Below are 11,385 nucleotides of genomic sequence, written 5' to 3'. Positions count from 1 at the left end.
TTCGACATTCACTGGAAGGTGGTGCTTATTTAGCAGTTTATGTTCATTGGTTTATACTTGATACACAGTGTAAAATTCTTTGTGGAAAGCAGGTGAAATGTATCAAGCTGAACTTGAGGTTGTATGTAACAAATCTACTGAGATGTACAGTTGGAGCTGACTGTATTAGAAAACGATTTGCCAGCTGGAACGTTGAAGTGCTTAACTGTGAATTCAATTTTAAATTACTCCGTGCCTACATACCTTTTTTTCTTAACATTCTAATCAACAACTACTCTGATAACATAAAACTACTTAAACATACTTTCTGACGTTGGTCTACAGACAGGCCATGTCTGTGGCAGCACATCGTAATAAAGACTCAATTCACAGCTACTGGACAGCAAATCAACAGGGAAGACACGATTGGTCCACACTTCTGTCAAACAACACCCTCCTTCAAAACCAGCCAGTCAAACTGCCAACCCTGTTTCAGTTCTTTCCGCACCAGCGGAATTTTACCTGTAAAAGAGAAAATAAAGAAATAAATCATTATTAGCGAAGCGGGCTCTTGATGTGGGCTCTACCGTCTGGTAGATGACCTTGACTTTCGTTAGCGCCCTCATCTACGTCTTGGGATGCATAACTCTGGTCACAGTCATCTACCACACGGTAGAGCCAGCATTGGCAGGCTCTATGGCTTAAATAAAATATAGACTAGTAAAAATGTATGCTTACCACTGGCTCTTTTTGTAAAGCCCATGCAATACATTACATTTTGTTTTTTAAAGATCTGAAATAAAGTAGTCTAATGTCCCTAGCTGCTACTGTAAAATGATTTTTTTAAAAAAGTTGTACCACTGTTTGTTTAATGTTGCCGTAGTTACAGCATGTAACTGAAATGTTTACATAACTGGGTTATCAAAAGCTGGCAGCAGACCAATTCGGTTAGCGTTACCCTTTACCCACTATAAAAACACAAAAGTTTCAGTGAAAACGATGACTGTAAAGTTACATACTCATTCGTGATGCTATTTGGGACAGAGAATGATCAATGATGACCCACAGAATTGATCTGAAACAACGAACCTGTTCTGGAAGTAAAAAAAAAATTAAATGAGTTGATAGAATTCATTAGCTGTCGTGCACCATCACAGTTTTCTTTCTGGGAAATCCTCACTGGTTGTATATGTCAACAAATACGAAGTAAGGATAGGTTATCTAAAGAAAATGAAAACGTGAGTTGAGGTTTTTGAGTTGAGGTTCTATTCACAATACTTCAAGGAATGTTTTTTGAAGCTAATTTTAATGAATAAATTAAGCATTGCACTTTTTCAACTGTTGCATAGACTATTAGAAGTCTGCAGTCGTTTTTAAGCACTGTTTAATGTAAGAGAAGGTTTAAAAATACACTTTAAAAACAGTCTTTTGACACTTTGTCACTCACACACAAACCATTACGGGATTGACTTTTGTACTTTTTCCTTATGACTGGGATGTTGTCTATTTCTCTTCTCGGTAATCCTGTTGATGGATGTAGTGCTCAGCCACACTTTATGTATGTGCTCACATAATTAATAATGAGCATACCTATAATGTTTGTGACAGACTTGTTTACTAACCAACCAGATCTCGCAGCATATACTATCTATGAATTTAAAGACATTTCAGCCGTATTGCCTTATGTGGGTCAAGACCTTGAGAGTGTTCCATTAATCTTACACTGCATTTTATGGTATAGTTTTATAAATTGATTTCTGTGGCCTTTCCTGGAGTTTGTGGGGTAATGAGAAAGTAAATCTGTCTAATGTTGCAGCCAATGTGTAATATGTTACTTGACTGAGAAAGACTTCTGAAACGTGAAAATATGAAACCTTGTGAAGCCTGACAAAAAGATCTAAAGTGGTAACCCGTAAGAGCGCATCTAGTTTATGTACAAGTGCAAATGTGTCCGGTAGAAATTGCTCTAGGTCTAGGAACAGTCAGACTTTGAAGAGCATCTATAATTTTGCAAGCTGGTGGTTTTTATGGTTAGGATTAAGAGTAAGTAAGTAGCTTCAATTTCTTTGTGTTTGCTGTGATTTTGTGTTGTTATAGGTTCTATTGTTTCAACACTAATAAAATACATGATAGTAAGTAATGCAATAAAAATAAAGTAACAATGACATTGTGACAGAATAGTAAACTGCAAAATGACTGAACAAATCCAAAGCCTAGTAGAATTGTATGCCTGGTTTGTGCAAATATGATTAAGTTAAACGGTATAAATCTATTCAACCTTTACAATGTGTTTGTGTAAGTCCAGAGCTACAGTAACATGATAGTGTTGAAGGTAGTGAACAATTTTTGCTATGATATATGTATGACTTTGACAGTATTATATCAACTTTTTCATGTAATTCTGTTTTGTGTACGTAGGCTGCAATGTCCAAATGAAGAGTAAAGCAACAAAATAAAAGGATAGAGACTTAAACCAGGTTACATTTTGCCAACAGAAACAGCATACATATTTATGGATTTAGATAATCTGCCTGTGCTGCTAATAAATTTAATCAGGAATCTTCCTGGATGATGTTGTTTGACAGGCCAGTCTTGTAAGACCCCAATATGTCACCTTGTTGAAATCTATCAGAATTACTTAATGCTAAGTCATTCCAAAACCATTACTATGATGGTCAGGCCTGCCTTCCCTCGTCTTTTTTTATGCACATTTGCTTTTCTATTACAGACTGTTTTGAGATTTTTCAGCAGCAGGTCTGCAGATGTTGCTGTGACTAAAATGTAGATTAGCTGCATACCAGAGAGTGTAGCAGGAAAGCAAAATACATTCCAAAATATATTTAACAATGCAAGGTAGCTTTGGAACTATTTCAACACTTTTTAGCAACTGCTTAAAACACACTGCTTTCCATAATACTAGCTCTGTTCTTCGATTTCAATTTGTTTTGTTATCCGAAAAAAAAAGTTCCATTAATGCCATGTAGGTGTTGTATAACAGTCTGAAATATTTTTACATAATAGGAGTTGCACTTATGAAAAAAAAAAAGCACATGAAAAATGTTATTCTTTCTCCATCCTTTGGGTCCCTGAGTTGCTCACCAGGAAAAGGCTTGACCTCATGGTGTGCATCCTGGCTGTGCAAAGCTGCAGGTTAGGGAGACATGCAATCAGCTTTAAATTTAGATATTTGTTTCTCGCTCAATCGCTTGTATGTAACAGGATTAACCAAGGCTGCCCTAATTGAACAGATTTAAAAAAAGTTAACCCCTAAGTACATACTGCAATAACATTGGTTAATGAATTCAGAAAGCCTTTTACTCTATGCACTTTAACTCCAACATTGCTCTCCTTGGCACTATACAGCAATCACACATGAACGATTTTCTATCTCTGTACACTGAGAATAGATTAAAACATTAGTTACAAAAGAAAAAAGGCCGAAGCATTTAAGCTTCTGCTAGCAGCACTTATCTCCAGGTTGTAATGTCTAATTACTATATGTACTTTGCTAACATTAGAAACCTTCATAAGGCACATACAGTGTAAGCAGTTGATATACAGTAACCATCAACTATCTACCAACAATAGATGCTGGCTTTAGAATGCAGCACAATATACTTTTTCAATTCTCTTTATAATTTGTTAATGGGAAACTTGTTTAGTCAGAATGTTACTTAACAATTTTGCTGCAGAAATATGCTGCTTATATTGCATAATGTCTCTAATCCACTGAACAGTTGAGGGTGGGGCAGCCTGCTTCATCAAATAAAAATGGGCATCTGACCAGCAATTCTACAAAAGGGTTGTCCGGCTGTAGCTTGAACAAGAGGGCAGTGCAAGTGCAAACAGTGTGGTGGGATGAATGAAGAACAGCAATTTGAATTTTCAAACAAACAGCTTGAAATGTATAGGTAAAATGACCATGTTTTATTAGTTATACAATCAGGCCACTCCCTTGCCATAGGCTATGCCACGATACACCAGAACTTTTGATTTCTGCAGCTTATGAAATGGATCAAGTTTAATCTGACATCAGTCGTGGAGACTACTGCAGAGGAGAGCAAAATAAAAAGCAATTAATAAAAACATTTTATACATGTATTTAGGAATCCATGTATTTAGGAATCCAAGTATAAAAAGCAAAAGAAAATAAACAGATATTTTCTTCAACCTCCAGATTAATTTGCATTTTGTGCTTATTATGAGGTCTCTTCTTCCATCAATGCGCAGTCCAAATCAAATGCTTTAGTGGTCCAGATGCAGACCAGGGTCCACCTGGTAGAGGGTATTGGCTGTGTTAGGTAGCAGGTTGGGAATAATTATTAAACTTGTTCTGTCACTGCTGGTATACTTATTAGATAAATACTGGCACTTTTAAAATCTATATTACTCTTACTGGAGTTTGAGTTATCAAAAAATGACCCCCTCATGGGCTGGATGTGCTGACATTGCCTTTTCCTAAGCTCTCCTTTTCATAGCCAGTCTAATGCCTGGATCAGAAATGATAGGTAACAAAAGCTTTACTTTGTCTGTTCCTAAAAATAGCACTCAGGCTACAGTATGTGTGTAATTGTATTTTGGCTAATCTATTATAAGTAGGTGTGTTTAGAATCCAGATATGTTCCAGAATATCCATGTATTATTGCCATTAATCCTATATTTACTATCAAGGGGACTTGTATAATTGAATTTATATTTAATAACGCAGCAAATGAAAAATTACATTACAGTTACTAACATTTTCTGAAAGATCAATAGCAGTGACAACCCTGAACTAGGAAGCCCTTATTAAACCCCACCATGCTGTTTTGGTCCCTGACCTTTGACATGACCTATGTGTCACAATCTTAACATCTGAGGCCCTCCGGTTATCTGAGTTCCCGCCATCTCCAGATATTATTCTCTGAGAAGTAGAATAAGCTGGTATCTACAAGAGGACAACGGTGTTAATATTCCTTCAGAACAAGGATTGTACCAAAAAGTATTAATTTAATAATACTTCAAATAGCTAGGTAGATAGATGAAAATGGCAGATTTGACATAACCTATCATCTGAGCCATCTCAAATATTGCCTAGATCGACTGAGAAAAAAAAAAAAGAAGCCTTTGGGATTGCAAACATAAAACGTATTTGTTTCATTTACAGTACCTAATGCATGAGTGTAAAACATGTTATTAATGCTGGCAGACAGACAAGAGAATTATTATTTTAAAAAAAAAAAAACCCTAGAGTTGGTATAAAAAATATAGCCGATTACTGCAGTGGGCAATGCATTAATATATTCTGGCACTGAAGGATGAAAGTGGAAGAACTAGAACATAATATTTCTCCTTTGTGGTAATGATCCTGATTCCCAAACCTCTCTTAATTACAGCCCAACCAGAGCAGTGTGAGTTGCAGCCCCCTCCCCCACAGCAGCATATTACCATCCAAATGCTATGCTATCTAGAAAGGTCATGTGACCCTCATCAGGCTCCCATGGTGGAGGAGGGGAAGCAGATTGAACCTGTTCTTTGTTAAGAGGTCAATGCCAGCTCTCTTGCAGGAAGGGAATTACCAGCCACCTTCTAATAGCAGCTCGCTAAGGAATGGCTTCTTAGAGTTTGTTATATTTTAGAAGGTCAGTGTTTGTAATGGTTCATGCAGCATCGTGGAATCCTTTTTATCCAAACTGTTCCAGACACATGAGAATAAATTATATAATGCATTTGCATGAAAGGGAATTTACATAGAAACTGTGACTTTTTCCATAAACAAAATGACAAACACTGTCAGCTATATTCCTTTTTTTTTACTTTTGCTCAGTATTTCCTTAAACTGTATTTCAATGTTATTAGTAGTAGATAACAGCAATAGTTGCAATGTAGGAATGGATAGTTAGTTCTTTAGAAGCTATTTATTTATTTAATTACATTCCTGCTCACAATAATATACCCCTTGACGAGTTACATATCATTAACAAGGGGGTCCCGAGGAGCAGCAGGCTTCAGTATAAAGGACACACACAATGTAATTGCACTACATTTGTATAGTTAATCTATATTAATTTTCAACCTGGCTAATTGTAATTTACAAATCACAATCCTTGTAGACAAGTGATCTGATATTTAAAAATACTCAAAAGAAATTAGATCGGTACAATAAGATGTGTGGTGTTTGTGTTGGTTCAGTGTCGAGAATACAGATATTGAAGGGAACTGCAATGTGTGTGTCACAAAAACTGCTGTAGTGGGTGACGTCAGACCAGAAACCAGGAAATCAGGAAATAAACAAGAGGTGGAGTTTGGTGAAGCTAAGCGAATGGTCTCACTCAGAATTTTAAAATGAATAGACAGACAGAAAATAAAAGGTTGCAAGACAAACAAAACATAGGACACGGCACTGGTTGCCAAAACAAAGAGATGAAACACCAACAGATATCCCATGTACCAATGACTATATACAAACATTAACACATAACATGCAACACAAAATACACACAGGGCGGGGCACTTTACCACAGTGTGACATGAGAATTCTTTGTCAATAGTCTGCTTCAGAAAATATTGATCATTATGGCTGTAAGTATAAAGGTTGTTTGTATCATGGGGTTTGGAGACTACATAATTACACTGTTACTCTATTTTAAACTTACCTGTGATGTAGAACTAGAGTCCTGTGAAATTATTTTTATTTTTTATAATTTTTCATTTTATTTAGTTTTATTACAGATAAACATTTAAAAAAAAAACAACTGAAATAGATATATGTCAATAATAGTATCAAGTTTTAACTACATACATATTTTTTATTAAACATTTTCTACTTTTTAAATAACATTTTGACATCAACAGACCTTAATTTAGTTACCATAATTTCTCATTTGCAGCATTAATGGTAATATACAGTCCCCCACTCTTTTTAATAAACTGCTACTATCATGCATTATGCACTTTCCACTATATTTAATGTATTATGCTTTTTTAATTTATTTTTTAATTTTTTTACTGTATATTGTATATTATGCACTCCTCTGGATTTAAAGTATTATGGATCTTCTTGTTGTTACAGCATCTTGTAAAGTGCTTTGTGATGGTGGTCCACTATGAAAGGCACGATATAAAATAAAGAGTGATTGATTAATTGATTGATTGTTTGATTACAGTAAATACTGCCCATGCCCTCTATAAAAATACAATAAGATCAAATATTACACTGCCCTACTATTGTGGGGCATTCATAATAATTGCACATACAGCAATCTACCCATTAAAATAACATTGTATTTCAAGCTTGGGGAGGTATAGAAGTATATAACAGTATAGAACAAGCTTGGGGTTTCTCCGTATTTAAACACTAAGCAAAACAGAATCATTCATTCAGATTCATTCAAAACCAAAACAGCATTTGTTACAGAGCAAAATCTGCACAACTTTATTTTGTCACCATTGTTATGCACCGTTTAGCCATTTTAGAAACATGTCTCTTCTCTTCCAGCACAATTTTAATTCCCAAACGACTTGGTCCAAACTATACATTTGCACAAGTGCTAGTCAGAGCTTCTGTTTCCCTTCAGACTGTGTCTATGGTAATGGCTGAGCCTTGACAACTACTGCTGCAAGCATTTACCAGATTTTGCAGAGTCAACGGCCATGTTTGAACTGTCTCCCACCACCACTTTTAGCTAAATGTCAATTTCTCACTGTTTCTAATAACCATGCGCAAAAAATAAAAAAAAAACATACGCAAATAATGCCAGAGGTTTCAAATCTCGCGCTTCAAGTGAATAGAACAAGCTGTGCAGTACAGTAGTTGCTCTTTCCATTGATTGAATACATTGTTAGCACTTTTCGATTACATTAACATGCCACCAAAAAGAAGTTAGACAGTTGAAACTAAACTTCATATCATTGACTTGGGTGTCGCAAGCCTGAGTTGCAATGGATAAGGATATTATAGCCATGTCATTTAAAGTTTGTGGTATCAATCTGGCCGTAGACGGCTCTGAAGATGGGCTCCTGCATAGCCAGCTCGCCGAAGCACTTGCGGACTTGACCAGGACCGCTGTTAGAGGAGAGACTGAAGGAGATGATGAAGTTGTAAAATTCTGCAGTTTTGGATCTGACAATACAGATTTGGAGTCCGATTGATTACACTTTCCTGTTAAGCTACAATCCATTTTTTTCCTTTTTTTTTACAATAAACTTCAGCTTTAAAGGTTAATGTGTGTTTTATGAAGATTTAAAATGACATTACAGTGGACTTATGCAGCACCTTTTTTTTCTGGCAAACCCTTTGTATTTCACAATTAAATAAACGTTAACTGCATTTCTTGATTCTTTAACCTAACTGTATGCTGTGCTGTAGCTTTTGAATTTTAAACACACCTTGACTCGGCAGAATCCGGTATTTAAAGTATTTTTTGTATAAACCTCACAATTTAAAAATGTCATTCTATGTTTGCTTTAGAATGATTTTTTTGTTTGTTTGTTTTATTTCGTTTTCTATTCGCGTTTCGTTTTATACGTTTAAGTAGCTGTTTATGTTATCAGATTAGTTGGATTTATTTAAAATTTAATTCACAGAAGCCCGCTAAATCTGAAGGCTGATTGGCTGTTCTCACTCAATAATTTTCTAAATTATATATATATATATATATATATATAATGTGTGTGTGTGTGTGTTATTAAAAACATATCAAGTATATAAACTAGAGCCAGGCTCTCTAGTGTGTTCCCATCTGCAGCGCATGACCTGTTATACATATTTCATGCGTTTAATACATAACTCTAAACCTGCCATTCCTTACAAATTACAAACTTTACTCATGCGTTATGGTATTGATTATTTTAGTAGTAGGATTAGGTTTTATGGAGTGGCATGGTAACAATGTATTATTTCACTGCAGTGAAGAGGGAAATGTGACAGATTCTGTATGATAATTATAGCTCAGCTGGCCAAACACATTTTGCTCAATTAGCAATGATTTATATTCTCCTGTCAACTAATGTTTTCTGCTGCTTCAAAATAATCTGGTGCTCCCAGCAACCATTAATGACATACTAAATAAATCCTCTTTTTCACACCAGTAATGGTGGTAGCTGGCGGATAGCCAATAATACAACAGTAGAAAAAGAAAAGAAAGAAAATTGTGATAGATAAAGCTTCTGTTGTGGATGCTTAGTCTTGACTAGAGAGAAATATCTGGCTTGTAAGACTTTAAAAGCACTGCTGTCTTGGGGATTTCTCCATTGTAAACATATTTTCATAAAAAAAATACAATTGGCAAATGCAAATGGCAACTACAAACAAGTCCATTTTACCACCTAGAGGTAATTTAAAACAGGATTATATCAAATACATGGATTAGAATGGTCCTTGCTGTGAATCCTTGACTTAGATTGTCCTGAACCCTATTGGAACTTGAAAGTTCAAAGATCCGGTCCGGATGGAGACTGCCACAGCAACAGGGCTCAAACCTCGATAGTGTCCAACGATATTGAATTTATGCAGAACAGATTTTTATCAGACTCATGTATGCATCCAATTCCAAATAACTATCATTCAAAGTAATTTAGGGGATTCATATTTTATTAAAAAAAATAATAATAATTATAATAATAAAATAAATAAATAAATAAATAAATACATTCAATATCCTGTCTCCCGATATGATTTTACTTGATCTACTGGTACTGTTTTGTATGAGTATACAGTATGCCAGACCACACATTGTTATTGTTTTTGCTAGACTTTATAATGTATTAAATCATCTTTAAATCATTAATCCTAAACACCGTCCGAGCCCCTTTCAGGCAGCTAGCTGAGCCCGTCTTACACTTTATTGTTTCTGCTATTCCTTTGCCATCTCTACCCTGTCCCAAATAGAAGAGAAAGATTTTATCTGAGACACAGGTTATTAAAGTACAAATTCAATTGTACAGTGTGTCGAAGAGCTGCTGTGTTTCCACTCTAATGGACCCAGTTCTTGATTCATTATTGATTTGCGTTCTGTTCTGTGCTGTTCTTGATTTGCTCTGCAAGTTCATTCAGATCTGTGAGAGAATGGTTTGAAAATTATTCTCAGGACAGCTTGAGAGTGCGTGCAGTCCTCAAAAAAAAAAAAAAAAAAAACATCATAAGTGCTGATGGTCAAAGATCTTTAACTTATTTTTGAAATGCAGAGAAACATTGAATGTGGTGATGTGGGGGGGTGAATGAAGGAGATCTCATATGTAATATTGCTGTTTAACAAGCAATAGAGAGCAATTATCATTTTTAAAATTGCATTACTACAATTTTGGTGGCAATTGCCTGTAGTTCAATCAGAAAGAAATATTTGCATGAAGGATAATATAGTCCCCACACAAAGTTGGCAGTGTGTAAGCTTCTTTTTGCCTGACATGGATTTTTTATTTTAAAGTGAATAGTTACTAAACCACATCCTTGGCTCTCTCAAAAATGGGTTTCTATGGCTTGTACTGTTGCCACCTCTGGAACCCTCCAGTAAATGAGATGAAAATAATCTTTTCTTTAGTTAACTCTTTTTGTTTTGAATGACCTTTTTGTCATTATAGGTCTACCCGGTTAGCTCAATAAGCAACACACAGAAAATGATAATACCTGCACAGCTCTGGGAGCTTCATCCATCATTATATGTTGGTCCATACAGCAATACAGCCTTGTCAAGTTACTGATTTGTTTTACCTGATCAATCTGTATTTTGGGGGGGGGGGGGGGGGGGGGGTCACGCAAGAGCCAAGTACCATCAAAGGGGTACCATGTTACAAAAAGTGTGAGAATTACTGGTAGAAAAGATGTCATCTTGTGGGGTTTGGTTCTGGCTGCTGAAATTATGTCTCTTATACAATACAATACCCTACACACAACATATTAACTTAGTATAAATCACACAAATTAAGATTGTACTCAGGAATAGCTTGAAAATGTAAATTATTGTTCAGTCTAAAATCAGTAAGCTGTGGCAAGACTATAGTATTTATTAAAAACAAATGTACTGCTGGAAAAAAATCTCAAGAAAAAGTTAAGTTAATAGGATGCTCCCTTTCACAGAAGGTACCGGGTATGTTTTCTTTTTTTAACATTGGAATTAGTAGTGGTGTTCTTTGCATGGGATGACATCTGCACACAGGATAAGAGGTACTGAAATGCTGGCAAATACTGCCTTTTGATTGGTTGATTTCTGATATATGATTAATAATCATCTATAATGAACCCCACACCACTATATTACCTTCCCCATTGCCTCCCCTGATCCCATCAACAAAAATATTGAAATCTGATTCTATCGGAAACTTTGATTAGCCTGTCCTATCCATAGGAGAAAAACAAGTTTTATGATGTTTGGCCCAAGGTTTCCTGGCTGTGGCATGACCATTTAGAGTGATGCAATAAAGGTCTCCTGA

The sequence above is a fragment of the Polyodon spathula genome, chromosome 9 (genome assembly GCF_017654505.1).
Source record: "Polyodon spathula isolate WHYD16114869_AA chromosome 9, ASM1765450v1, whole genome shotgun sequence".
Classification (NCBI taxonomy): Eukaryota; Metazoa; Chordata; class Actinopteri; order Acipenseriformes; family Polyodontidae; genus Polyodon; species Polyodon spathula.
The sequence above is the reverse complement of the archived record's forward strand: the minus strand, read 5'-3'. Positions refer to the sequence as shown.